Genomic DNA, 25,897 nt, shown 5'->3' on the forward strand with positions numbered 1-25,897 from the left:
AGAGATCCCAATGAGGGTATAGAATAGGGCCTAAAAGTGGGCTGAAGGGGAAGTGGCTGTGGTCAAAAAGCAGGGTGCCTGCGTTCGGAATTTGTGGGGTGGTGTGGACTCAGGAGGATGAGCCCAACGTGAGAATCAGGCCGTGAGTGGTGAGGTGGACACAGGAAAAGCCTCCAGCGTGGTGCCCCCAGAAGAACCAGACTTCCCGAGTCACAGTCCAGTGTACTTCCCTGTTCCACCAGATGTCACCAATCCTGCAACATCGTGACAGTGTGCTGATCACTGAAAGCACAGAGCCAAACACATCCAATGCCCTCTGCATCCTGTTCCCCTGCCTGAGGGAGTATATTTTGCACCCAAAGGTGATGATCCTAGGACCTAACACTGGAAGAGTATCAGTCAGGGCTGGAGTACACATTTAAAGCAAGCAAAATGATACCCCTCTAATTTTAAACACAGACAAAGAAATGGAGAAAGAAATGTTCTTTCCAGGAAGGCAAGACTACTAAGATTGGTTTTAGACCCTCCCACTCTGCCTCACCTCATCTCACTGATGTTGGCCTCTTTAGAGCAGTCGCTCTCAAACTTAGCAGCATGTGGGAATCACCTAGGGAGCTTTGAAAATCATGCAGCCTGGGTCCCACATCTAGAGATTCTGGTTGAGCTGGTCTGGGGTGCAGCCGGGGCATCAAGGGCTCTAAAAGCTCTCCAGGTGTTGCGTATGTGCAAGCCAGGGCTGAGAACCACTATTTCAGGGCCGTTTCTGAGCAGGAGCAGCTGCTTCTCCCAACATTCAGTCTACACCCACTTCCAAGGCCAAAAGGCAGTTTCAGGGGTCTCTGGGCCATTTTGGAGGAGAACAACAAAGTTCCCCTCTCCTTACAGAACTGCAAGGCTCTAGCCCAGGCCAGAAAGCAAGCCATCAAAAGCTGAGCTGGGTTAACACCTCTCGGGCCTGGGTGCTTTGGCCGTTTAGCTGGGCTTGCACATTTTGAGCAATCACGCTGCACAACGTTCCCAGAAGCACTGATCAGGTGAAGGAGGGCAGGGAAGAAAGGCCAAATGACTTCAGGTGTGGTGTGAAATTGGGCATGAAGAACAGTCAATCCTATGAGGAGAAGCAACCCAGACGGCAAACAAACAGGGCAAGGTGGACTGAGACCAAGTTATGCGGACAGCTCAGCGGTCACTGAACTCCAACAGAGCCCACAGAGCTGCCACCTCTGTACCTCCAGACACCAAAACTTTCCACTAGGGACAGGGCATCTGGAGGCAGTGTGAAGTGGCTGTCCCAAGACAAAGCCAGTAAGTTCACAACAGTAGGGACTTAACATGCAGTCTTAACCTCATGCTCACAGTCCAACCAGCATGGGAGTGTAGCCAGGTCTCATGCGGATGTTTGTAGGACAAAGAGAGGCACCCTTAGATCCACAAACTGCAGCAGCCATAATGACAGCTAGGACCACAAAATTTACCCACTCTGCCCCTAAGGCTCTCCCAACCCTCATCTGCGCCCCACACCTGGGGCTGCAATGGCCGATTGGTTTATCTACCTGACTCTACTAATCCCTGTTGACTGTGGTATCTCAGAGCCCAACAGAAGTGTTTGTCATTATGTGTCTAATGAACACATGAATGAAAATAGGAGATGTGTCCACTGTTCTTAAGCAAAGAATCACCAGCTCTTAGTCTCCTAGGAAGTTTTGTTTTTTCAAAATATACAAGTTTGCGGGCTTAACTGGAATACTTTAAGTCAGGTGCTTTGAAGGTGAGGCCCTTGTATTAGGGTATTATTAATCATATTCTCATTAAGAACCACAGCTCTGCAATCAGAAGTTCTCATACTTTAGCAGGCATAAGAATCACCAGAGGTGCTTAGTAAAAATGCAGATCTAAGCAACAAATGATTTGGAAAAAGAAATCTCAAAAGTAATACTATCCAATAGCATCAGAAAAATATGATCCTTTGAGAGATGAGTGGATAAATAAAATGTGGTGCGTACATACCATGGAATATTATTGAGGAAAAAGATTCTGACACATGCTACAATACAGATGAACATGATGTAGCTAGAGAGTCAGATTCACAGACAAAAGGTAGAATGGTGGTTGCCAGAGGCTGGAAGAATGGAGAGTTATTGTTTAATGAATATAGAGTTTCAGTTTTGCAAGAAAAAGTTCTGGAGATGGAAGATAGTGATGGTTTCACAACAGTGTGAATGTACTTGCTGCCACTGGGCTGTACAAAAAATAGTCAAAATGATAAACTTTATGTTATGTATATTTTACCAAAATGTTTTAAAATAAATATTTTTAGGGATATATTTAACAAAAGACAGATAAGAACTGTTGTTCTGACTGCCTCCTATTTACCCTGTTAGTGAGAGAAGGATCCCTGGCCCTAAAGAGTATGACATGGTTGGGCCGGGTGCGGTGGCTCACGCCTGTAATCCCAGCACTCTGGGAGGCCGAGGCAGGCGGATCACGAGGTCAGGAGATCGAGACCATCCTGGCTAACATGGTGAAACCCCGTCTCTACTAAAAAATACAAAAAAATTAGCCAGGCGTGGTGGTGGGTGCCTGTAGTCCCAGCTAGTCGGGAGGCTGAGGCAGTAGAATGGCGTGAACCCAGGAGGTGGAGCTTGCAGTGAGCCGAGATCGCACCACTGCACTCCAGCCTGGGCTTCATCCCCCAGAGCGAGACTTCATCACCCCCAACTCAAAAAAAAAAAAAAAAGTATGAGATGGTTAAACACGCAACACCCAATACTGAACAGATGAGATGACAGCAATTTTTTAGTCATATAGACTCACAGCCCAGGAGAGAAGGACACCACATGCCATGCAGGGGCATGCAGGCGTGACACTTGGAATCAGAGAGAACCAGCAGGGGCTGTGGGAGGCAGGCTTTATAGCAAGGAAGATGAGATACCCGCTGGTCCCCACAGGAGGATGTGATTGATTTGTTTGAACAAGTCCACAGGCTGGTAGGGAACTGAAGCCTGTTAGGTTGAGGATCTGGTGGGGTGCAGCTGGTCTGGCTGATCTAGCAGGGGAAGCTGGCCAGGTAGGGAGTCTTTCCTGCTGGGTGGGGTGGGAGGCATAGCTGGTAGAGCAAGGGAACTCATGGTTAGGACTTTGAGGCCCTGTGAGGCTGAAGATATCAAGGCAACATTTGAAATTTTAGGTCATAAAATATGTCTATACTCTGAAAACTTCAAAACACTGCTAAGAATTTTTTAAAAAACAAACCTAAACAAATAGAGAGACATATCATATTTGTTAAAATGTCCATTTTCCCAAATGTATTCAACTCAATCCCAATCAAAATCTCAGAAGGCATTTTGTAGAAACTGTTAAGCTAATTTAAAAATTTATATACAAATATATGTTCAAAACAATTTTTGAAAAAGAACTTACCCTACTTATTTTGAGACAAACTATAAAATACAAACCTATAACAATCAAGAGAGTGTGTTATTGGTATAAGGATAGACATTAATAGAACAGAATAGAGAGTCCAGAAACAGACCTATATCTTGATTTTCAACGATGATGCCAAGGCAATTCAATGGGGAAGAGCTAATTTTTTCCACAAATGGTACTAGAAAATTGAATATCTGTAAGAAAAAAAAGAACCTTAACTCTTACCTCACACCAAACACAAAAAGTAACTCAAAATGGGTCATAGACCTAAACACAAAAGTTAAAACTATAAAACTTGTCAAAGAAAACAGAAAAAAATTTGTGACCTTGATGTCACAAAAATAAACCTTTATGGCATTGATTTTCTAGGTAGGAACAAAAAACCCCACTAATTATAAAGGGAAATAGATGAAAGTCTGAATGTTATCAGAATTAAAGACTTCTCTTTAAAATTCACTATTAAGAAAATAAAAAGGAGAACCGCACACTGAGAGAAAGTATTTGCAATACTCGTAGTCAATAAAGAACTTGTATCCAAAATATAAGAAGAGCTCTTAAAGATCAACAAGAAGATAAGCAATGTACCCCCTCTCCCCAACACACACACAGCGAGCAAAAGATTTTAACAAATATTTCAATAAGAAGATATACAAATGGCCAATAAGTACACCAAAAGATGCTCAACACCATTAGTCATTAGGAAAAGAAATTAAAACCACATAAGGGCACTTATGATGGCATTTAGGGCCTACCTGGATAGTCTAGAATTATCTCCTCATCTCAAAATCCTCAATACATTCAAGTAACCAAAATTTAAAAGACTGACAAAATCAAGTATTGCTGAGAACGTGAAGTAAATGCAAAATGGTACAATTGCTTTGGAAAACTATTTGGTAGTTTCTTACTAAAATATTAAATTAAACATATACTTATCATATAAACCAACAATCACCAAAGAGAAATAAAAATACACACACATACACACACACACACACACACACACACACACACACAACTTGTTCATAACAGCTTTATTCATAATAGCCTGAATCTGGACATGATTCAAATATCCATCAACAGGTGAAATCAGTAAGTGAATTGTGATATCCATACAATGAAATACTACTCAGTAATTTAAAAATGAACTATAGATACATATAATATGGAAGAATATTAAAATCCAGCTGAGGAAAAGAAATTAGATGCAGGAAATACAGTACATGCATACAGTATGTATTAGCTTCCTGGGGCTGCTGTAACAACCACACTGTTATTGGCTAAAAACAACAGGAATTTATTCTCTCCATTCTGGAGGCCAGAAGTCCAAAATCAAGGTGTCAGCAGGGCCACATTGCTTCTGGAGGCTGTGGAGGAGAACCTGTTCTTTGCCTCTTCCGACTTCTGGTGGCTGCAGCCTTCCTTGGCATTCCTTAGCTTGTGGCTGCATCACTCCAGTCTCCACCTCCATCTTTACATAGCCTATCCTTTCTCCGTGTGTGGTGTTGACCCTCCCTCTACCTCTCTCTTATAAGGGCACTTATGATGGCATTTAGGGCCCACCTGGATAGTCTAGAATTATCTCCTCATCTCAAAATCCTGGATTTAATTTCATCTGCAAAGACACTTTTTTCAAAGAAGGTGATATTTACAGATTCCAGGAACAGGACATATCATCTTCGGGGCCACCATTCAACTCACTACATTGAATGATATCATTTACATGAAATTCTAGAAGGAATAAGACTAATCTGCTGTAACAAAAGGCAGTGGTTACCTGGGGCCAAGGAGGTGGAGGTGACTGACTGCAAAATGGCATGAGGGAACTTTCTGGTGGGAAGGAAGTCCTCTATGTTATGATGGTGGTGATGGTTCCATGACTGTGTAAGTTTATCAACACTCATCAAACTGTACCCTTACAATGAGTGTACTTTATTGTACACAAATATAATTCACTTTAAAAGAAAGCAAAAAAAAATGTAGATTTGGGGGACCAAACTTGGAAAGTCCCATTTGACAAGTCTAGGGTGCATTTTAAATAAACAGCCCAGGTGCCTGTTCAGGAGGTGATCCTGGAACCTCACTGGAGAAAGAGTGCTCTGGAAGTTGAAGAAAGGGCCCATCACATCCTGCTGCCTTCCCTTTGGTTCCACAAATACCCAAGTGCCAGGTGCAGAGCTGGGGATGTCCCGCAGTGAAGTCCTGCCCACTGTAAGTTCAGGCTGTTGAAAGACACATGCCTACAACTCACTCCAGCCCAACGCAGCTATGACAAGAACTGACAGGTATAGAATCTCAGAGGAAGGTGAATTTTGACCCAGAGACTGACAACAGCTCTCTGGATGGGACAGCAGTCGAGCTGGGCCCTGATGATGGAGCAGGATTTTGACACATGGAACGGTCAACACCAGCTGCCTCCTGTTCATGTCCTCTTGGTCCTCCCTGAGTCCTCTGTCCTCCCCTTGGTCCTCCCTATCTGAGTCAAGCTCACTTAGGATGGCCTCTCTCCAGGCATTCTTCCCTGCCTCCTGTCTTTCTGTCTTTTGCCCATGCTGGGCCATGCCAATCCCTTCCCTAGATTCTTCATCAACAAAGCCCCAAGAACAAGACTTGGCCTTCAGTAAGGCACCCTGGGGAGGCTACTTCTGCAGAGAACCAGCCTGGTTGTCCCTTCTCTTGACTATTCCACCCCCAGATCCCAATCCACAGCTCCAGCCAGACATTCAAATTCCAAGGACTCAACCTCTTTGACCCGATTCCTTGGTCCCTTCTGTGTCTTTTCTGACTCTGGTTTCTCTTAAACTTCTACAGAAATACAGTACATGGATATGTACTATATTTATATGATATACTTATCATATAAACTAACAATCACCCAAGAGAAATAAAAATACACACACACACGCTTGTTCATAACAGCTTTATTCATAATAGCCTGAATCTGGACATAATTCAAATATCCATCAAGTTCCATCTAGTTCTATGGGCTTTCCAGGTGGTCCCTGCCCTCCACAGCAGAGGCACACTGTTGGTGGTTAGGCCTTCTCCTATGACCTGGTTCCTCAGCCCCTCCTCCATTCCCCATCCCTGGCTCTTCCTAGGCCATCACTACTCAACTCCTGAACTCACAAGGATGGACCCAGGCCAAGGCCCCAGGGCCTCTCTGGACCAAAAATGAAGCAATTTAAACCTTCTCAGACTCTGATCCCAGCACAAGTCCCTGGATTTGGTCCTATGTGCCTTGCATAAGACAGGCAACTTGGAATCTCTTAGCTTTTTTCTTCCCCAACTCCCAGTAAGTAGCTCTACCACTCCCTCCTTTGCCAAGCGAGGAAGCGCAGACTTCCCAGAGCTATTTACAAGCCATGACCGCCCTGTGTACTCCAGGAATGCCTCTGGGTGGGTTTCTTTGTTCTCACAATGAGATTCTCCATTCTTTGCCTGCATCCATCCTCATGGAGTGAGGAGAGCTCCCCATTGGTTAGATGGGTAGTTATGCCTGTACAGGGTCCCGAGATGCAAACTTTGCAGCCTGCAGGCTCACAACCACCTCTTCGTGATGCCTCTGCCTTTTGGAAAGCTTGGTGGTCTCCAATATCTGGTCCCAGGAGACAAGGAATAAAGCTGGGAGGAGGAATGGGGCTTTCTGAGGAGCTAACAATCCTAGGACTAGGAGGAAACCTCACCCTGGCAAGCTCCCTGAACCCACCACCTTAACTGAAAGATTTCGAACTAGAACATGTCTTAAGGCCTGGTGTGGAACAGTCACAGGAAGGAGGCTGCCCTCCTCTCTTTGCCTAGACCATGGGCAAACTGGGCACTACATGGGGCTCCACCAAAGGTCCAGGGCCCCCATCAGGGTGTGATGGGCTATTCTGGCAGCAGGGACCCAGTGATGGGGTCAGCCAGGCCTCACAGTGCACCATTGTGACCCTGACATACACTGGGAATATTCGGACCCCTAAAGAAGGGAACCCAGTGACTGAAATAGCCAAGTGGAGCCCAAACCTTATTCCGCCACTGGGAAACTGACTAGAGATAGCAATTGAGGCTGTTCACAATATTTCAGCTTTTCACTAACATGACACATAGGATTGCACTTTCTCTTCCACATTAGTTGGATGGAGTCATATGGCTAGTTCCAGCCAATGAGTTCTAACCAGAAGTGTCATGTGCCACCTCTGGGCTGGAGCATTTAATTGCTGATGCATGAGCATCCAGAGTTCTCTTTCCCTGTGCCATGGCAACCAGCAGTGTTCCAGATGGTGGCTGCTCCAGTCAGCCTGTGCTGGAGTGAGGATGATGTTGACCTGGTGCAAAGCTCCCAGCCTTTTCTCTTGGCCATGAGTATGGGCAAGAATGACATCTTTGTTATTTCAAGTCACTGAGATTTGGGGGCTGTTATTACTGCAGCATAACCCAGCCTGTCCTCACTGGAATATGAGTCAAAGGCCAACCAGAGCTGCACGTGTTCAGTATCACCCAATTCCAGGGACCCCCTCTAACCTTATTTCCCTATCGCCTACTTCTGACTTTGGGTCCAAGCCATTGCCTCAGTCCTAACACAACAAAAGAGAAAGGTGCCTCAGAAGCCAAACCAGTGTGGACTCCAAGTGGATGATGTTCTCTGAGCCTAAGATGCCAGCTCTTCGGGATTCAGTGGATTCCAGTGGGGGTCAGGGTGAGGGTTAGACTGCTATAGGAGGCAAAGCCCAGCTTGTCCATGGAGTCCCAGGAGTTGAGCTGTGACACAGGAACTGGTGTCTGACATCAGACTCCAAAGTACTAGCACTTCTTGCCTGCTTCAACTAAAGACAGACCAACTTGGCCTCTTCCGTGGTTTCTCTTCGGCCACGGAGAGCTCCTGCCTGTGGGTCTTCATCTGAAGTCTCCCTTGGGGCACTGTCTTCAGCCTCATGTCCCCATGAATCCTAGTGTGACTCTAGTTCTCCCATCAACTCTCTAACTTGCTATGTCATGAAGAATGTGGCTTCTAGCCTTCTTCCTTTCTCCCAACCATTGTGAGCTCAAGCCTCAGGCCATGGCCTTTGCCTATAGAATCATCCTTCTCTTCTGTCATTGAAACAGCTCCCAACCCCACCATCCCCTAGTGGATAGAGGCTGGCTAAATATTACTAAGACCTCACCCATCCACCCCTGGAGTTCCCATGCGTTCCCTACCCATTCCCATTATATACTTTACCTCATCTTTACTACATCTCAGAAAGACCAAACTTGATCTTTTCAATCAAGTGAGTAGGGAGGGGAGAAGAAATAAATGAATGTTTATGAGACCTGCAATGAGCTAGTCATTCTCCTTCACTGACTCCGTGACTCATGCAGGATGGTGAGGGATTAAAGGTACAGGTTCTGGAACCAAATTGCCTGGTGTTGAGTCTCAGCTCTGCCACTTGCTAGCAGTGTGATCTTAAGCAAGCTGCTTCACCTTTCTGGACCTCTGCTTACTTTTTGTATAAAACAGCAATGTGGCCGGGCCCGGTGGCTCACGCCTATAATCCCAGCACTTTGGGAGGCTGAGGCGGGTGGATCTTGAGGTCAGGAGTTCGAGACCCAGCCTGGCCAACATTTAGAGAGCCTCGTCTCTACTAAAAATACAAAAAGTAGCCACGCATGGTGGCGGGCGCCTGTAATCCCAGGTACTCGGGAGGCTGAGGCAGAGAATTGCTTGAACCCAGAAGGCAGAGATTACAGTGAGCTGAGATTGTGCCACTGCACTCCAGCCTGGGCGACAGGGAGACTCCGTCTCAAAACAAAACAAAACAAAACAAAACAAACAAACAAAAAAACCCAAAAAGGAGTGATTTGTGATGGGTATTAACAAACCATCACATTGCTATGGTTACTGAATGAGTTGCTAGACATAAAGTGTATGCTAGAACAACGCCTAGCATGGTGCCCAGTGCATGTGAGTTATTATGATTCACCCACAGAGTATCTAAATGTACCAGACACAGGGCACACAAAGAGAACAAAATAGACCTATTCATTCATTCAACAAATATTCATTGAGGGACTGCATGTGTCACCCACTGTGATGGGAGCTGGGCACATGTGTCTCTGCCCTCATGAAGCTCACAATCTGGTGAGGGAGGGAGGAGGACAGTAAACCAGTGAATAGCAAACTGATCTGGGCTAGGAGGGATGGAGGCACTGTAACAGAGGTTGACGGAGGCAGAGGAGAGGTGGGGGTGGGTCAGGGAAGGCTTCTGATATTTAAAGGACAATGTGAAGATGAGGTGGTGCTATCCTGAAAAGAGCAAGGGGAAGTGCAAGGGAGATGGGTAGGGAGATGAAGGAGATGAGGGGAGGGAGGCAGGCAGGGCCAGGTCACTCAGGCCTTATAGTGCAACCCCAATCCACAAGGTGGTTACAAGCAGAGAAGCGACAGGATCTCATCTTACATCTTTCAATGGGCATACTGCAATTTTCCTTTCACTGAAGAGGAAACTGAGGCCCAAGCTCAAATCCCTGGTAAATGATGTGGTTGGGACTACAACAGCTCTCATCAGCCCCAGCTCAGCAAACTTGCCAGTTTACTACTTCTCACTCACCCTCTCCTGTACAGCAGGAACGAACTCTCCAAAAGCCCTTCACCCGATCATGGGGTCGTGGTGCCTGTCTTGACTTAAACTCACACCACCATGCACAATTGAGGGTCCAGCAAAGGTTTCCATGCCAATGGCTTGTGCAAACAACACTCCCCTGCGCACCTTCCCCACCGTTTCCATCCCCCACAACTACCGGAGTTGACACCCAAGCCAATAACCACAGGTAAACGTGTTTCTCCCTGGGACACGGAGTTAAACACACAACCACAGAGATGTGTCTCAAGTCCAGAATGGAAGGGCCAAGGTGCCAGGGATGACAAATCCTCCGGGAATCCAGCTCGAAGCTCCCCCCGGAGACACCCCTCCCCAAAATAGGCAAAGAGGGTCAGGAACACTCGTGCAAACAGCTGATCCACAAAACCCCCACTGTGCCCACAGCTTTCCCCACCTCAGCCCTTTCTATTTTTATCAGGAGAGTGAGAGGGGGTTGCCAGGCGGGGCCACGGCGCTGTTTATGTCTGAAATTTGAAAAGATGCACAGAGTACTTGAGAGAAGGCGTTCCCGCTAAAGGAATTTCGGAGGAGAATTTCAAACCCAGCAGGGTGAATAGGTGCCTTGTGTTCTGACTTTTGACTCTGGAAAAGCCGCGTTTCCAACCTTGGCATGCAGAGGGGGCAGGGATAAGGAGAAAATGCATGCGTGTGAGATTCAGACAGGGAGTGAGACCCGGCTCACCTGGGCACAGGGAAAAACTGATTTTCAGACTGGGAGTGCTTTGGGAGGAAGCCCTTCGGCCCCTCCAGTGTCATTTCTACTTATTTATGCCCCAAGTAATTCATGGACTTTTCTTGCTCTCTTAGCCTTACCTGATTAGCCCCACTCCAATCTAGCCATTCTCTACTCCATATCTGCCATCTGTCTCCAGTTTATCAGTGAGTTTTGCTGGGTATTAATTTTCTTACGTATTTGCTCATTAAGACTTTAAGAGGCAGAAAAGCTGAAGAAAAGGAGGCTATTGGAGAAAAGTGTCCAATGTCTGTCCAGAATCTCACTCTGGACACACGGGCTGGGATGCAGAGGCACGATCTCTGCTTACTGCAGCCTTAACCTCCTAAGCTCAAATAATTCTCCCACCTCAGCCCTCTGAATAGCTGGGACTACAGGCATGCGCCACTACGCCTGGCTAATTTTTGTATTTTTTGTAGAGATGGGGTTTTAAGAGGCTTTAAGTCACTCTGATTTGTCAATTTTTTGCTTCCTAATTACATTGTATGTGTCCCTTTGATAGCTGTATGCCTACTGTTTCTTTAACACACACACAACTTAAACCTGGTGGAGGGTTTTACTCTATAGGCAATACAGCAGGACAAATTGGTGCTATCATCTCTCCAACTGTGTAAAACAGGAGGCAAGAAGGGGTAAGAAGAAAGTATCTTCCTGCTGAGGGAATTTCAACACATATCTCCTCTTTTTGCCTTCATCCTTCAAAGGTTAAACTGGCTCTAACGGCCCTGTACATTCCAGACCAGGCTACACAAGACCCTTATTAAGCCGGGGATCCTCAGGCAGGTTGGCGTCACTTTTAGGGGGTTGGACTTCTGACTTGATATGGGACTTCAGGGTGGACCTGATCCCCAAGTTTGTAGTTGATCTCATTTCCTTGGGTCTGGGAGTAAGCGCCAAGAAGCTCCAGCCTCACTGATGCACAGAGCTGCAAAAATGCAACTGTTTATGAAGTTCATTGGCCACAAAGTCCTAGAAGCCACAAGATGCAGTTGTCATGCAATTAAACTCTAGCTGTCTGCCCGATGAAAGTTCGTGGCTTGACAATGTCTCGATTTCTTTTTCTCTAGAACCTCCTCACACGCAGCACATTTTCTTGGGTGTGTGAGGGTCTCTGGCATTCCCTCCCTATGTTTCTAGATCTCTCTGTTTCTCTCAGCATCCTTACATTTTTGTCTAATAGCCTCCCTTTCTTCATCTTTTCTGCCGCTTCCATTTTCTCCCTTAATTAGTAAGCAATTAAGATATATTTTAGCATTTGTTGAATACAATTTAATGCTCCATTCTTCTTCTTTTTTTTTTTTTTTTTTTTTTTTGAGGCAGAATCTTACCCTGTCACCCAGGCTGGAGTGCAGTAGCATGATTTCTGCTTACTGCAGCCTTGACCTCCCAAGCTCAAGTAATTCTCCGACCGCAGCACCCCCGAATAGCTGGGACTACAGGCGCACACCAACATGCCTGGCTAATTTTTGTATTTTTTGTAGAGATGGGGTTTGCCCTGTTGCCCAGGCTGGTCTCCAACTCCTGGGCTCAAGAAACCCACCCACCTTGGCCTCCCAAAGTGCTGGGATTACAGGCGAGAGTCACCGCACCTGGCTTAATGCTCCATTCTTATCTTAGGTTAATAATTTCCCTGAACTCCAGACCCACATTTCTCTGCCGTTTGGCTGCCTCCCCCTGGATGTCCCTCTACCTCTAAAAACCCAATTTGTTTACAACTAAACTCTCCGTCTTTTCTCCCCAAGCCAAGCACTTCCCGCTCCATCTTTTGTCCCCAAGCCAGCTGCTTCCCAGTTCCCCACTTTCCTGTTGCTGTTGCAGCAACTCCACCTCTGTCAATCATTCAGGTTCAGAAGTTCGAGGCCATCCGTGATTCCTGTCCCTTCCTGTCCACTCTCACTGCCGTCACCATAGAATTATTTCACCACCTGCAGATGCAGTCATTGCACGTACCCTTCAATGTGTTGGCACATGCCATATTTTAAATTTTTAAATTAATCATCATCTGATTTTACATAAAAATCCAGATGTTTGGTTTCCCAAAGAAAAAATAATAACTACTGCTACTGCAGAAACAACATGATGTAGCAACAGTGAGCCTGAGTTCCTGGTGCCAACATTCAGTGGGAGCTGGGTAGTTAGTGCTGCCCTATGAATGGGACTTACAACCTCCAGTTTGAGTGAAAGGCAGACCCAAAGGAGTACACCTGGGAAAATAACATCCAATCAAGTTCAAAAATAGACAAAATTGATCTATCAGTCAGGTCAGAATAGTGGTCGCCCTGGGGTGGGGGGATCTTCAAAGGAGCTAGAAAGTTTCTTCATATTGACCTGGGTGTGACTACAATGTTGTTCACTGAGTTGTACACTTAAGATGCACTTTATATATATCACATATTATAAAAGAAAGGAAGAGAGGGAGGGAAATGTGTTGGCACAGTGCCTAGCTTAGTCCCTGGTATGTAGTAAGTACTCAGTAAATGGTTGTTATTTTGAGATGGAGTGTTGTTGCTCTTGTTGCCAGGCTGGAGTGCAATGGCACGATCTTGGCTCACCGCAACCTCTGCCCCACCAGGCTCAAGCGATTCTCCCACCTCAGCCTCCTGAGTAGCTGGGATTACAGGCATGCGGCACCATGCCTGCCTAATTTTGTATTTTTAGTAGAGACGAGGGTTCTCCATGTTGGTCAGGCTGGTCTTGAACTCCTGACCTCAGGTGATCCACCCGCCTCGGCCTCCCAAAGTGCTGGGATTACAGGCTTGAGCCACCGCACCTGGCCTAAAAGTTGTAAAGTATGAAGGCTCTGGAACCAGGTGGCCTGGGTTAGATCCCTGCTTCTACTAGTTAGCAACCATTGCTAATTAGTAGAGCACTGTATTAGTCTGTTTTCACACTGCTGTAAAGAACTACCTGAGACTGGGTAACTTATGAAGAAAAGAGGTTTAATTCACTCACGGTTCTGCAGGCTGTACAGGTAGCATGACTGGGAAGGCTTCAGGAAACTTAGAGTCATAGTGGAAGGCGAAGGGGAAGCAAGCACAGCTGACCATTGCAGAGCAGGAGAGAGAGTGCAGGGGGAGGTGCTACACGCTTTTAAACCATCAGATCTTGTGAGAACTCACTCACTATCACGAGAACAGCCAGGGGGAAATCCACCCCCACGATCCAATCACCTTCCACCAGGTCCCTCCCCCAACACTGGGAATTACAATTCAACATGAGTTTTGGGTGGGGACACAGAGCTAAACCATATCAGGCAGCTTTCTAAACATTCCTGTCTTCAGTTTCTTCGTCTGTGAAATGGAGTTAGTGAGACTCCCTACCTCATAGGGTGATTGTGAGGTCTGTTGAAGCGCATAGCACAAGGCCTGGTAGGCAGTAAGAGCTCAATAAGTGTTACCCTAAAGGGAAGAAAATCCTGACATATGCCGCAATATGACTGAACCTGGAAGACATGATGCTAAGTGACTAAGCCAATCGCAAAAAGACAAATTTGGCGCTAATCCACTTACATAAGGTACTGACAGTAGTTAAATTCATAGAGACACAAAGTAGAATGGTGGTGGCTACGGGCAGAGGGTAGGGGTAATTAGGAATTATTATTAAATGGGTACATAGTTTTCATTGCAGAAGATAAAAAAAGTTTTGAAGATGGATAGTAGTGATGATTACATAACAATGTGAATGTACTTAATGGCACTGAACTGTACTCTTAAAATGGTTTAAATGATGAATTTTATGTTATGTATATGTTACTACAATAAATAAGTAAATAAATATGGCCATAATAATGAGGCTGTGTCAGCCCATGGAGGAACTGGCATTCCATTTTTTTGAACTTGAGAATTTGAGACTAGATAGAGTACTCTCAGCATTTTGGAAATGCCTGTTGGTAATGTATTTGGTAGATGACTGTTTTAAGACTGTAATGCTAACAAGTAAACGTCCTAAGAATAAAAGGTAACCCAGCTAAGTACTGATTTTTTCCTTACATATTCTTCATTTTCTCCCCTTAAAAAAATATGCCCTAAAAAAAAATACAGCAATAACAACCACTAAAATGTCAGGAAGACTGTTCCCCCGCACTATAATATCAAATGAGTGCCAAGTTTTTTGGGGAAAAGTCATGCCCACATCTTAGCAGATCATTTTTAAGCTATGGGGTTGCTGTCTGCACCTCTTCTATTTCAATTCTAGCAAATGTTCATGAGATATCATTTTTGCTTATTTTATAAGTGTATATTCTGTATCTATACCATCACGTGTGGAAATCTGGGACAACAATTTTTCTGAATAATCTAATATTTACCACTGAAAGAAACTAAAAATATCAAGCCCAATGTGACAAAGGTTGAGAAGCCAGTCCCAAAAGACTCTAATGGCTGGAATAAGGAAAAGAATAGAGAAGAGCCAGCTACGATCTGGAGTGCGGGAGCCCCTTAGGGTTCGGGGTCAGGGAGAGAAGGTGAGCAGGATCACATGAGCCTCAGGGGCTGGGGCTGCCAGGAAGTACACCAGGAAGTACAAAGCCTAAATCCTCCTACTTCTCTTCTTATTCCAGACTTGCTTGGAAAAAGCTGTTGATGATGATGATGATGATGATGATGGCGGTGGTGGTGGTGGTGGTTGTGATGATGGTGGTGGGATGGATGCTGATGATGATGGTGATACGTAACATTCCACTCAGCATCACTCACTGAGTATTCTCAATGATAAAAAAAAAACACTAGTGAGTAATGAATGAAATGCTTGCCATAATTTCCTCTTTTATAAATGGCAGGGTTTTACTAAAAATAAGAATCTGCTATGAATTCAGAAAAAAAATTGAAACTGAAGCTTTAAGAGAGTTTCCTTAAACGTGCCCTTCAATTTCTATGTCTTTGGTGACACAGCACTTTCCCGTTACTGTATGTCATTATTCCACACAGACCCGTGGAGGCTTGTGAGTGTTTCATTAACTGTCTCCATGTTCTTTATTATAACATTTCCCTCCTACTTTGCCACTTGTACAGTGTTAAAGTAATAAAACAGCACTTTTCAAGTGTTCCACTAGTTCTCACTAGACTCCACTCCCTGGCCCAGTTCTGCTATAAGAAGGCTTTTCTATATCATGTTTCTATGGCCCTTTGCTTCCAAAAAGGATCACAACGTTCTCTACACATATTACATATAGTATTCATCGTTGCCACAGTCCTATGAGGTGGGTATTTTTAGCTTCTTTTACAAACACAGAAAACAGCACACAGGAGAGAATGTACTTACTCAGGCACACCAAATTGTGGGGGCTAGGGGGAAGGAAGAAAATTAACCATCCTTGCACTTTGAGCCAGATCAGTTACTAGGGGCTGACATTCCATATCTTATTTTAATTCTCACAACAATTCCATAAGATAGCTCCATTTTACAGATGTGAAACCAAAATCCAGAGAGGTTAAGAAACTCACCCAAGGTTCCCATGCCAGACCTGGGATTCACATCCAATGCTCCCGATTACACAGGGAATCTCCTTGCTCCACAGCTCTCTTTGTTGCTTGAGATACACAGGAATCCCTTTCATGGGGGCCCGCATGGAAACAGTCTTCATTTTAATTGCCTGCAAGATTAAATATCAAGCAACAGTGAGATGTAGTTCCGAAACTCAACGATGTTTGGCCATACCGGTAGGAGCAGAATATCCAAATGGTTAGAGAAAAGAGTTGTCCTGGCTCCCCTCTAATCAGTTCACACCTGGGCTTGTGCATCTAATGCCGGGCATTGCATTTTTGAGGGGCATCCACAAACAAGGTTCGCAGAGAGTGAGGAATCCAGAAGCAAACTCCAGAAGAACACTCCCTTGGGAAACAGTCAAAGACCCTGTGAGGAGAGACATGAAGGGTGATGTGAGAACCCTCCCGCACTAACTGGAGGCTGCCCCTGTTGAAATGGGGGCAGACTGTGTTGCTCTAGAGAGCAGAATTGGGCCACTCACTTGTAAAAGAGTTTGGAATGAATGCTTCAGAGGAATTCTGCAAGCACCTTATATTGGGACTTAGCAAGGTACCTTCATGGTGTCCCCATGTACGGGACAGAAATAAGCACTCCATGGTAATACAGTCAGATGGATGGGGGGACTGGCCATGCTCTATGAGTTAGTTTAATGGAGTGTAGAAGCCAGCCTCCAAGATGCCCCCAGTGATCCCCATCCCCTGGTATTCACACCCTGTATGACCCTCCCACACTAGTTCAGGGCTGGCCCTGTGTGGGACTTCCAAACCTATGACACAGAAGCACTGCACTCACTGTGTCACTGCCAGCAGCCAGCACCAATTCACCAATCACGTGAGCGACCCACCTTGGACATGGATCCTCAAGCCCCAGTCAAGCTTTCAGCCGACTGCAGCTGTAACTGACATCTGACTACAACTTCATGAGCTAGTCCAAGCCAGAACTGCCTGGCGAAGTTTCTCCCAAATTCCTGATCCATAGAAACCATGAGAGATATTAAATAACTATTGTTTTAAGACACTCAGTTTTGAGGTGATTTGTTACACAGCCATTATAACTGGAATATCGAATTATGTCATTCATTCCAGGAGGGCTGTCTCTAGTGCTCTGCTCTAGAACTCAGCCCTAATCTCTGTCCCAGGCAATATTTTTATGAACAGCCTGAATGAAAACATAGAAGTGGCACACTAGTTAGCTTTGTAGAATGTCTGCTGCTAAGAGGAATGGCAAACACATAGAATAACAGAGTCAGAATCCAAGATGATCTGAAGTAGTAAACTGAATTAGTTAGTGTAATGTTTAAAAGAAGCAAAAATGAAGCCCCACACTTGGATTGGAAAAACCCATTGTACCAGGATAAGCCAAAGGAGATGCTAGGTGGCAGAAGCACTGTGAAAAGGAAGTCTGAGCTGGCTGCAGGCTCCAAATGAGTCATGATGAGGCTGTCATAAAAGCACATAAATGTTGGCTGCATTACCAGAAGCACAGGACCCAGGTTATTGAGGTGAGCTCTCCTCTGGACCGAATCCAAAAGGGAGAAGGGAGAGACTTGAGATCACTGATTCCAAACACAGAAAGGTTTATCATGTGGCAGGAGGTCCTGGGACAGGTTAGGGTTGGGGGGATGGAAATGGGCCTGTCTTGTTCACTGCTGAATCCATAGTATTGGGCATGAGCTTCTGTGAAAGCTGAAAGCTGCCTAAATACTAGAACCATGTGAAAAAATTGGATGTGGCCTCAGAAGGGAGTCAAACTCATGGCCACATCCAAGCCGAGTCTGATGTCCTACTTGAGGGAAACCTCATGGACAGGACTGACATACTCTATGGAGGGGTGTCCTTAAAGTTCTCCAAGAGCTCTTCCCAGCTCTGAGATTCTCTTATTCTGTGATTTGTGATTGAATGAGTAGAACCTGCTGAATGATGTCAGCACAGTGCTTCTCAAACTTCAGCAGGCATATACAACACGGGAGGGATCTTGTTAAAATGCAGATTGTGAGTCAGTAGGTCTGGGGAACCTGGCATTCTGCATTTTGAATAAGCTTCCAGGTGACACTGCCAGTCTATAGAACATACTCTGAGCAGCAAGAGGTTAGAAATTGCCAGTTTACAGCAGATTGCATCGGGCAGCCTGGAAAAGGCATTAGGCAACTGTAAAGTATTCTAGCAGAAGAGGGATGACCAGCTTCAGAAATATTACACCGGAACAGAGCTCCTGAGTTGGACAGGAAGAGCCTGTGTATGCCACCAAGGGCCTTCTGACACGCATGTCCTTTGACTCTCTGAATACTGTCTTTAAAGTGTCCAAATGCGTTGCCATCATCCTGGGTATTTTGTATCCTTTAGGGGTAGGGAGTGTGAATTCATACCAGCCTGTACTCCAATCCCATTCACTACCTCGGTGGCCTCTGAGTCTTGGTTTCTTAGTGTGTAAATGGGAATGGCATCCATCTGAGAGGCTGCTGTACCAAGCAGCATCTGACACATAATAGGTGCCCAATATATGTTTCTTAGACTCATTACAAAACCAGATGATCAATAAACATTTGTTCCCTTCAATACAAAGATAAATCGCCTAATTAATATTTGCCCTTGACTTGTTCTTCATTAACCCCACCTGCCCTAGGATGAATGTTGACATGACCCCATTCTACAAATGAGAGCAATTTGTTCTCCCACAAGGCATCAGGTAAACACAGGCATGAGAATCCATGACCTCGTTGGAATTTCAGGGACTGCTTTTTTCCCAGAGGGTCATTTCTCCCTGGTCCAGGCATTGAGGCCAGTAACTATTAAGATTTCATCTCTTTTTTTTTTTGAGACGGAGTCTTGCTCTGTCGCCCAGGCTGGAGTGCAGTGGCGCGATCTCGGCTCACTGCAAGCTCCGCCTCCCGGGTTCACGCCATTCTCCTGCCTCAGCCTCCCCAGTAGCTGGGACTACAGGCGCCCGCCGCCACGCCCGGCTAATTTTTTTGTATTTTTAGTAGAGACGGGGGTTTCACCGTGTTAGCCAGGATGGTCTCCATCTCCTGACCTCGTGATCCGCCCGCCTCGGCCTCCCAAAGTGCTGGGATTACAGGCGTGAGCCACTGCGCCCGGCCTCATCTCATTTTTTTATCTGTGAGAGAAGCCACTATCACCCCCTAAGGGGCTTCGGTCACCAGCATTTTGTCTGTGTCCTAAATGCTTCAAGACTTACAGACCTGACTCAATACGCTCAGGTAGAAAAAGTGTGAAATCAAGAATGGCCAACCACTGGAACACTTTAGCCATTGCTCTGAGAGGTGGGTAGATAGAGTGGGCACTATGCTCCCTCCGACGGGGCTTCACTGCCCTGGACAGGGGAGAGACAGGCGGCTCACAGAGCATGTGCTGGGCCAGGGCCAGTCCCGCCCCCAGGCAGAGATGGCCAGTAAAATAACCACATAATTCCAGTGGAGTCGCCCTGGGGAAACCGAGGCACTTCAGTTCCTTTTCATCAAGGAACTGATTAAAGTGTGGTCTATTATCTCTGTAGTGGGGAGTCTCGAAAGATTCCACTTCTTCCTCTTCTTGCCCAATGAGAGGGTCAGGAAGTTTCCACCACCATCCTGACTGTGGCCACCACATCCTGGTGTGAAGCACCACCAGCTTCCTCCACAAGAACTCTGAAGGTCACCAGCCAGCTTGAGTCCTCCGAAGGTGCTGTGGCTCAACCAGCAGCCTGTGTAGCAGAGAGCACAAGACCTGGGACTGGAACTCAGTCCCACCTTAAAGAGGGATCTCCATCACTTTCTGAGCCTCAGTTTTCACATCTTTGGTTAGGGGCAGGTGGGAAGTTGCCATATTTACCTTGTTGGGCTCTTTGGAAAAATTAAATGAAATGTTAATGTATGTTACACAACGGGCTCATAGGAGGGATTCAAAAGCTGCTAGTTCTTTTTCTCCTTTTCCTGGAAACAGTATTAAAGAGTACTGTAGAGACACTGGAGAATTCCTGCTTCATATGAGATGTCCTTGGTCTCTCCCGGGGAATTTGAAGACCCAGAGACTCGCAGCTCCCCGTGCGCCTCCCCGCTGACGCCTTACCTCCCCCTCTCCACCATCCCCTGCCATCCCGGTGTACGCCACCCCCAAAAAAACTTTCAGCCAGCTCCTCGGTGAGGGTCGTTCCAAATCGTGGCCGACAGTAGGGGGCTGCACCCTCCTTAGATCGCGTCGTGCCCAGCCTCAGCTGCAGAACCCCGCCGGGCGCCCGGGCGCCCGGGAGCCCTGTCCGGCCGCGGCGGCCTCAGAGTCCGGGCACTTGGGGATTCTCTGAGGGTGCAGCCCTCCTGGGCCCCTCCGACTGCGGAGCTGCCGACCGCAATGCAGACGCGGGCCCTCCAGCCCTTCTCGCGCCGCCTTCCTCCCGCCAGCCCCGGAGCTGCCGGGTCCGCGCCGCCCCGGGGAGCGCTCCTCTCGCGCCCTGAGCGCAGGCCGGCTTCCCCATCGGCGCGCCGGTCCGGAGCCAGGGTCCAGCGCGCTCCAGACGCCTCTGCCTTCCCCTCCCCCTGTCGGCCGCCCCTCGGTCCCCGGGGGTGGGGTTTCCCTTTGCGCTCGCCCCCTCCCGCCCCCACCCCTCACGGGCCCTCCCCTCCCCCGCCCGTCCCTATGTATGTGTCACAGCGCGCCATGCCCGCCCGCCCGCCCACCTACCTCCCCGCCGCTCCAGAGGGGGCTCGCAGAGCTGAGGACGCGCGCAGCGCTGCTCAAGGTCTCTCTCTCTCAGCACCCTCGCCGGCCGGCATCTGACGCGGGTGCCAGGGTCTCCGGGCACCTTTCAGTGTCCATTCCCTCAGCCAGCCAGGACTCCGCAACCCAGCAGTTGCCGCTGCGGCCACAGCCCGAGGGGACCTGCGGACAGGACGCCGGCAGGAGGAGGGGTGCGCAGCGCCCGCGCAGAGCGTCTCCCTCGCTACGCAGCGAGACCCGGGCCTCCCGGCCCCAGGAGCCCCCAGCCGCCTCGCCAGGTGTGTGGGACTGAAGTTCTTGGAGAAGGGAGTCCAACTCTTCAAGGTAACTGTCTCCTTCCCTCCAGAGCGAGGCTCTCCCAGGGCGCCGGGCGAGCCAGGAACGGGACTGAGGCTGCACGCCCCGGGGCTGGGGGCTGCACTGCCTGGGTCTCCGCCCTAGAGCTATGTGTGCCGGGGGCGCAGCACATCCACCGGCTGCGTCCGCGGTGGAGTTGAGCAAACTTTTTGGCTGTTGCAGACTCAGTGAATGGGGCAAAGGAAACGTGAGGAGGGGCACTTGTCTCCTAGTCCGCCAGGATGAAGGAACAAGGGAGCCTTTTCTCCAAACACCTAGGTGATTTTAAATCCTAGGGTCTGGAAAGACCCATGGTTGACAGAGTAGCAGCTTCAGAGTCAAGGGAATGTGGGTTCAAATCGCCGAGGTGCTACTTTTGAGCTGGAAGGTGTGCTTCACCTTCCTGAGCCTTGGCCTGCCCTCAGTCAGCTGAGAAGGAAAAGGCCTTCGCGGGGTCTGGAAGAATAAATGAAATCATATGGACACTATGTCAGGGACACAGCGGGTCCTAAGCCGAGGCTAGATAGTCCATCCTTGGCCACTTGGCTTACTCCAGGGAACAGAGTGCCTGAAGAGTCTGCCCAGGGGAGAGTGGCAGAACCTGGGACAGAGCTACTGAACTGCCAGCAGGGGAGAGGAGAGCAGTGCCCTGAACACACGGGTGTCCAACCAAGAAGGGGCATTTCTCAAGGAAGAAAGGGGAGGGGAGTTGAGGACACACGACCACGAGCGGTTTTTCCGTCTGTGGGTTCCTCTTCAAACGAAGCCAATGCTGGTGGAGCAGGAGCCCTTTCCAACCCTGGGGCTGGGTTGGAGGCTGTCAGTATGTCAACTGAACCACACTCTGGGCAGAGCAAGCTGCGGGGGTGGGGGCTTGTCTCTGGTTGTGAGACAGGATCCAACCCAAACTTTTCCATCATTATCCTCCTTTCAGCCATGAGCTGGGTTCTGACAGGATCCTACTAGGGTTTCAGCATGAAGAAGCTGGAGTTCCAGAATGTTGACTGATGTGTAAATTCTGGTTCTGTGGGGCTGGCTGCCAGGAGGAAAATACAAAGCTGAATTGGGTTAGCACGGTGTTTTGGGGTCCTGGGTGCTGCAGTGGGTGGGTGTCTGACAGTTTAGAGGGGACTCTGGACCTTGAAAATTCACCCACCTCGTCTGAAGAGGAGGGCAAGTGGACCCAGAAAGGTGCAATGAATTTCTGAAGGTTGAACTGTGACTTAGGGGCAAGGGCAGAACTAGAATCCAGGTTTTCTGAGGCCATAGTCGGTCCCTCGTCCTGATTTAAGAGTCCTGAATTCTTGGGTTCTAATCCTTATCTCTCTTTCTTGTCCTGGGTTGCCATGGACAAGGAGCAATCAGGTTGCTCATGCACCCTGGGCAAGGTGGGTTTGGAGGCACTATGAAGATACGGTTCAGGAGTGTTGGCTTGTCAATCACAGGCTCCAGGGAGAAACTGCAGGAAATGGAAAGGCAATGGGGAAGAAAACCCTGAAGCTTGTTGGGGGAGGAAGCATTGAGCGGCAGTGGGGAGGAGAGGTTCTAACCTGAAAGAAAGATTGCAGAATAGTAGATCTCCCCAGTATAAAAAGTTTCAGAAGAAGGAATTGTCCAAAGGAAGAAAATATCTCTTAGAGAGATGCTGGAATTCCACAGGTTACCTTGAGCTGTGTTTAATTTAGATATTCTTACGTGTAGTTTCTAGTGCTGTGCCTGGTATTTTCATTCATTCTCCAATATCTGCTGAGCGCCACCTAGGTGCCAGGCTCTGTGCTCAATGCTGGCCCACAGCGGGTACTCAATAAACAGCAGATATGAGATGACCCAAGCAAAGGGCTTAGCGTAGTGCCTGGCACTGGGCAAGTACTCAGTAACTGTTTCATATTATTAATATTACTATTATCATTCTTAATTCTAGTAGTAAATGAATGTTTTTCTTTTTCTAGAATATTCACTGACAATCATACTTAAATGGGAATATTTTGTTTAATGTTCGGAAGCCCTCCTCACACCCAGGCACACCTCTTGCCCCTGTTCCCCATCTCTCTCACACCCACACGCCCAATCCCAGGCAGCCACTCACCCCTGCATGCCGAGGCAGAGCGTTCTCCTCCTCTTATGCCCCCTCCCCAATTAGAGAGGGAGCTCCAAGAGAGAGCTCACCTCCTGAGACAGTGGGCAAGAGCCAGGAGGGTGGACAGCCTGCATGCAAGGAAGACTGGGATTCAAATTCCAGCTCAGCCACTCGCTGGCTACATGGCTTTGCTAAGGGTACTGAGCCTCCCAGAGGCTTCATTTCCTCTTCTCTAAAAAGGGGAGAAAAATCCTCCGATAAGAGATTTTTGTGAAGATTAAAAGACATAAAGTGTGTGCCTTGTCCAGCTCTCAGCAAGCACCACAAACTTTAATTCCTCTCCTCTAACAGCTCCTAAGCCCCCTTGTGGGTCACAAACCCCAAGTTATGGATAGCAAAAATTTCAAATATTTTCTCTTGATAAGAGACTGTGTGTCCTAACTTTTGGTGTGAATTTTTTTTTTTTTTTTAAGATGGGAGTCTTGCTCTGTTATCCAGGCTAGAGTGCAGTGGCCCAATGTTGGCTTACTGCAACCTCCGCCTCCCAGGTTCAAGTGATTCTTGTGCCTCAGCCTCCCGAGTAGCTGGGGTTACTTGTGTACCACCACGCCCAGCTAATTTTTGTATTTTTAGTACAGACGAGATTTCACCATGTTGGCCAGGCTGGTCTCGAACTTCTGACCTCAGGTGATCGCCTGCCTCAGCCTCCCAAAATGCTAGGATTCAGGCGTGAGCCACCATGCCCAGCCAGTGAATTTCTTTTTAATGATGCCTTCTAGAACTGGGTTCCTCCCAAGACCCTTCTTATTGGGCCCTTAGGAGGACCTCAGCTGAGCCAAAGGAAGCCCATGAGACCCTGCCTAGAGTCCCACTTTGAGTCTGTCTCTGCTGCTGCAGGGATGTCTAGCACCAGATTTGTCCAACTGCAAGTTGTGAAATCAATTTAGCGGGGTTCTTAATAAAATAGGAAATACCAGATAATCTCATAGTGCCTCCTATGTAGCAAAGGTAAGTACTGTTTCTGGAAACTTTTGTTTCTGTTATTTATTTTGAAGCCCTCTATAAGGGTATGTGTGTTTATAATATAAATGTATATATGCAAATATATACAAATTTGATATTTGCATATATTTTTATTTAATTTTTTTTACTATATTGGTCCCAATGATGTTTCTGTCTCAGAAATTTCAGCATTGTGGCCCTAGGTGGCAGGTGCTGGGGCATCCTTGCTGCCACTGCACCAAGTGCTGGGGAGTCAAGGCAGCTGAGGTGGAAGCTGGAGTTGGGGAAAGGCAAGTTCAAGGAAGAGGACCCAGAGTCAGAGAGGAAGCAGGGCATGGAGGAAGGTCTGCTTATAAGTAGAGCAGGGGAGGGGACAGGCCAGCAGCTGCCCTGGGAAAGGGGATCAGGAGCACATCTTGGGAACAGGAGCCTTCCTCTCCTGCTGTCAACGGCCTGGCCTCGTGGCCATGCTTCATGTCCTGATGGTAGCCGCGCTGCCGCCCTGATAACTTAAAGGAAGCCCCTTCAGTGGGATGAAGGGCCCGTCTCTGTGACAGCTACTTTGGGAGTGGCTGCTCCCCTTCCCCCAGATCCAACAGGACACAGCCATCCCTGCGAGGGAGTCTGGGCCCCTGGACGCAGTTGAAGAAGGGCCACTGGGAGGCCGGCAGAACAAGGGGAGGGCTGGAGAAGGAGCGGGAGTGCAGGCCAGAGGAGGACCAGAGAGGGGGAATTTGTAGGGAAAACGGTAAAACGGTTTCTTTTTTCAAAAGTTGAATCCAGGGCAAGAACGGAAACGGTGGAGTTTACTTTTAAAAACTCAGAGCCTCCTTGTAAGTGGTGGAGTGTGTGTGTGTGTGTGTGTGTGTGTGTGCATGCATGCTGGGAGGGCGGGCCCTGCGGGCTGGCCAGGCCTGTGAGAGGTGACTTCTCTCCCTCTCAATGGCCTTACAGTGTATCCTAAAGAAGCTTTTTGTTAAACTCATGAATAGGTGGATTTGGGGTGTGTGATGCTGGGCATCACGATTTGGATATTTGGTTACCTTTGAGGTTACATATTTTTCCTCTTAAGATACACACTCAAAAAAGGAGCCACCTCTTCTGTGTAGGTCACTATTTTGGTGTATGTGGGGGCGGGGGTGCCTGTCTTTCTGTAATTGATTTGACTGGAGGAGTGAGGGTAAGAAGGAGAAACACGGGACATGGCAGATCTGCAATGCCTGACCTGGGAGACAGCCTCCCTCAGCTCCCTGGTCTCTGGCAGTCCCCAGATCACAGATGCCCAGGGCCTTCCAGGCCTGTGATGGTCCTCATTTAAGAGATCGCAAAAGGGACCTAGGCCCAAAGAGGGGAAGGATATGCCCCAGGCTGCTGCCCCAGAGCAGGTTGGTAAGAATCTGGACTGAGATCTAGACCTTCAGGTTCTCATCACAGAATATGTCGTGTTCCCAGAGATCATTCATTCATTCTTTCAGCAGCACTTGCTACATGCCAGGCACTGTGCTAGGCA

The 25,897-nt window shown here is 47.6% G+C and overlaps 1 protein-coding gene and 1 long non-coding RNA gene across 6 annotated transcripts in view; one reads left to right on the top strand and one right to left on the bottom strand.

Moving 5' to 3' along the window:
- Positions 1-12,059: 12,059 nt before the first annotated feature.
- Positions 12,060-21,452, bottom strand: LOC134729104 (uncharacterized). Its single transcript, XR_010109987.1, has 2 exons — positions 20,937-21,452; positions 12,060-16,369 (listed from the first exon to the last, which is right to left on the bottom strand). It is a non-coding gene; the product is annotated as an uncharacterized LOC134729104 (long non-coding RNA).
- The window catches only part of ACAN (aggrecan), a 71,518-nt gene continuing 66,539 nt past the window's right edge, over positions 20,919-25,897 (top strand). For all 5 annotated transcript variants that reach the window (XM_063596906.1, XM_034939376.3, XM_063596907.1 and 2 more), the window contains exon 1: positions 20,919-21,296. The gene's annotated coding sequence lies outside the window, so the exon portion shown is untranslated. The remainder of the gene's footprint in view (positions 21,297-25,897) is intronic.

The sequence above is a fragment of the Pan paniscus genome, chromosome 16 (assembly GCF_029289425.2).
Source record: "Pan paniscus chromosome 16, NHGRI_mPanPan1-v2.0_pri, whole genome shotgun sequence".
In the NCBI taxonomy this organism is placed as follows: Eukaryota; Metazoa; Chordata; class Mammalia; order Primates; family Hominidae; genus Pan; species Pan paniscus.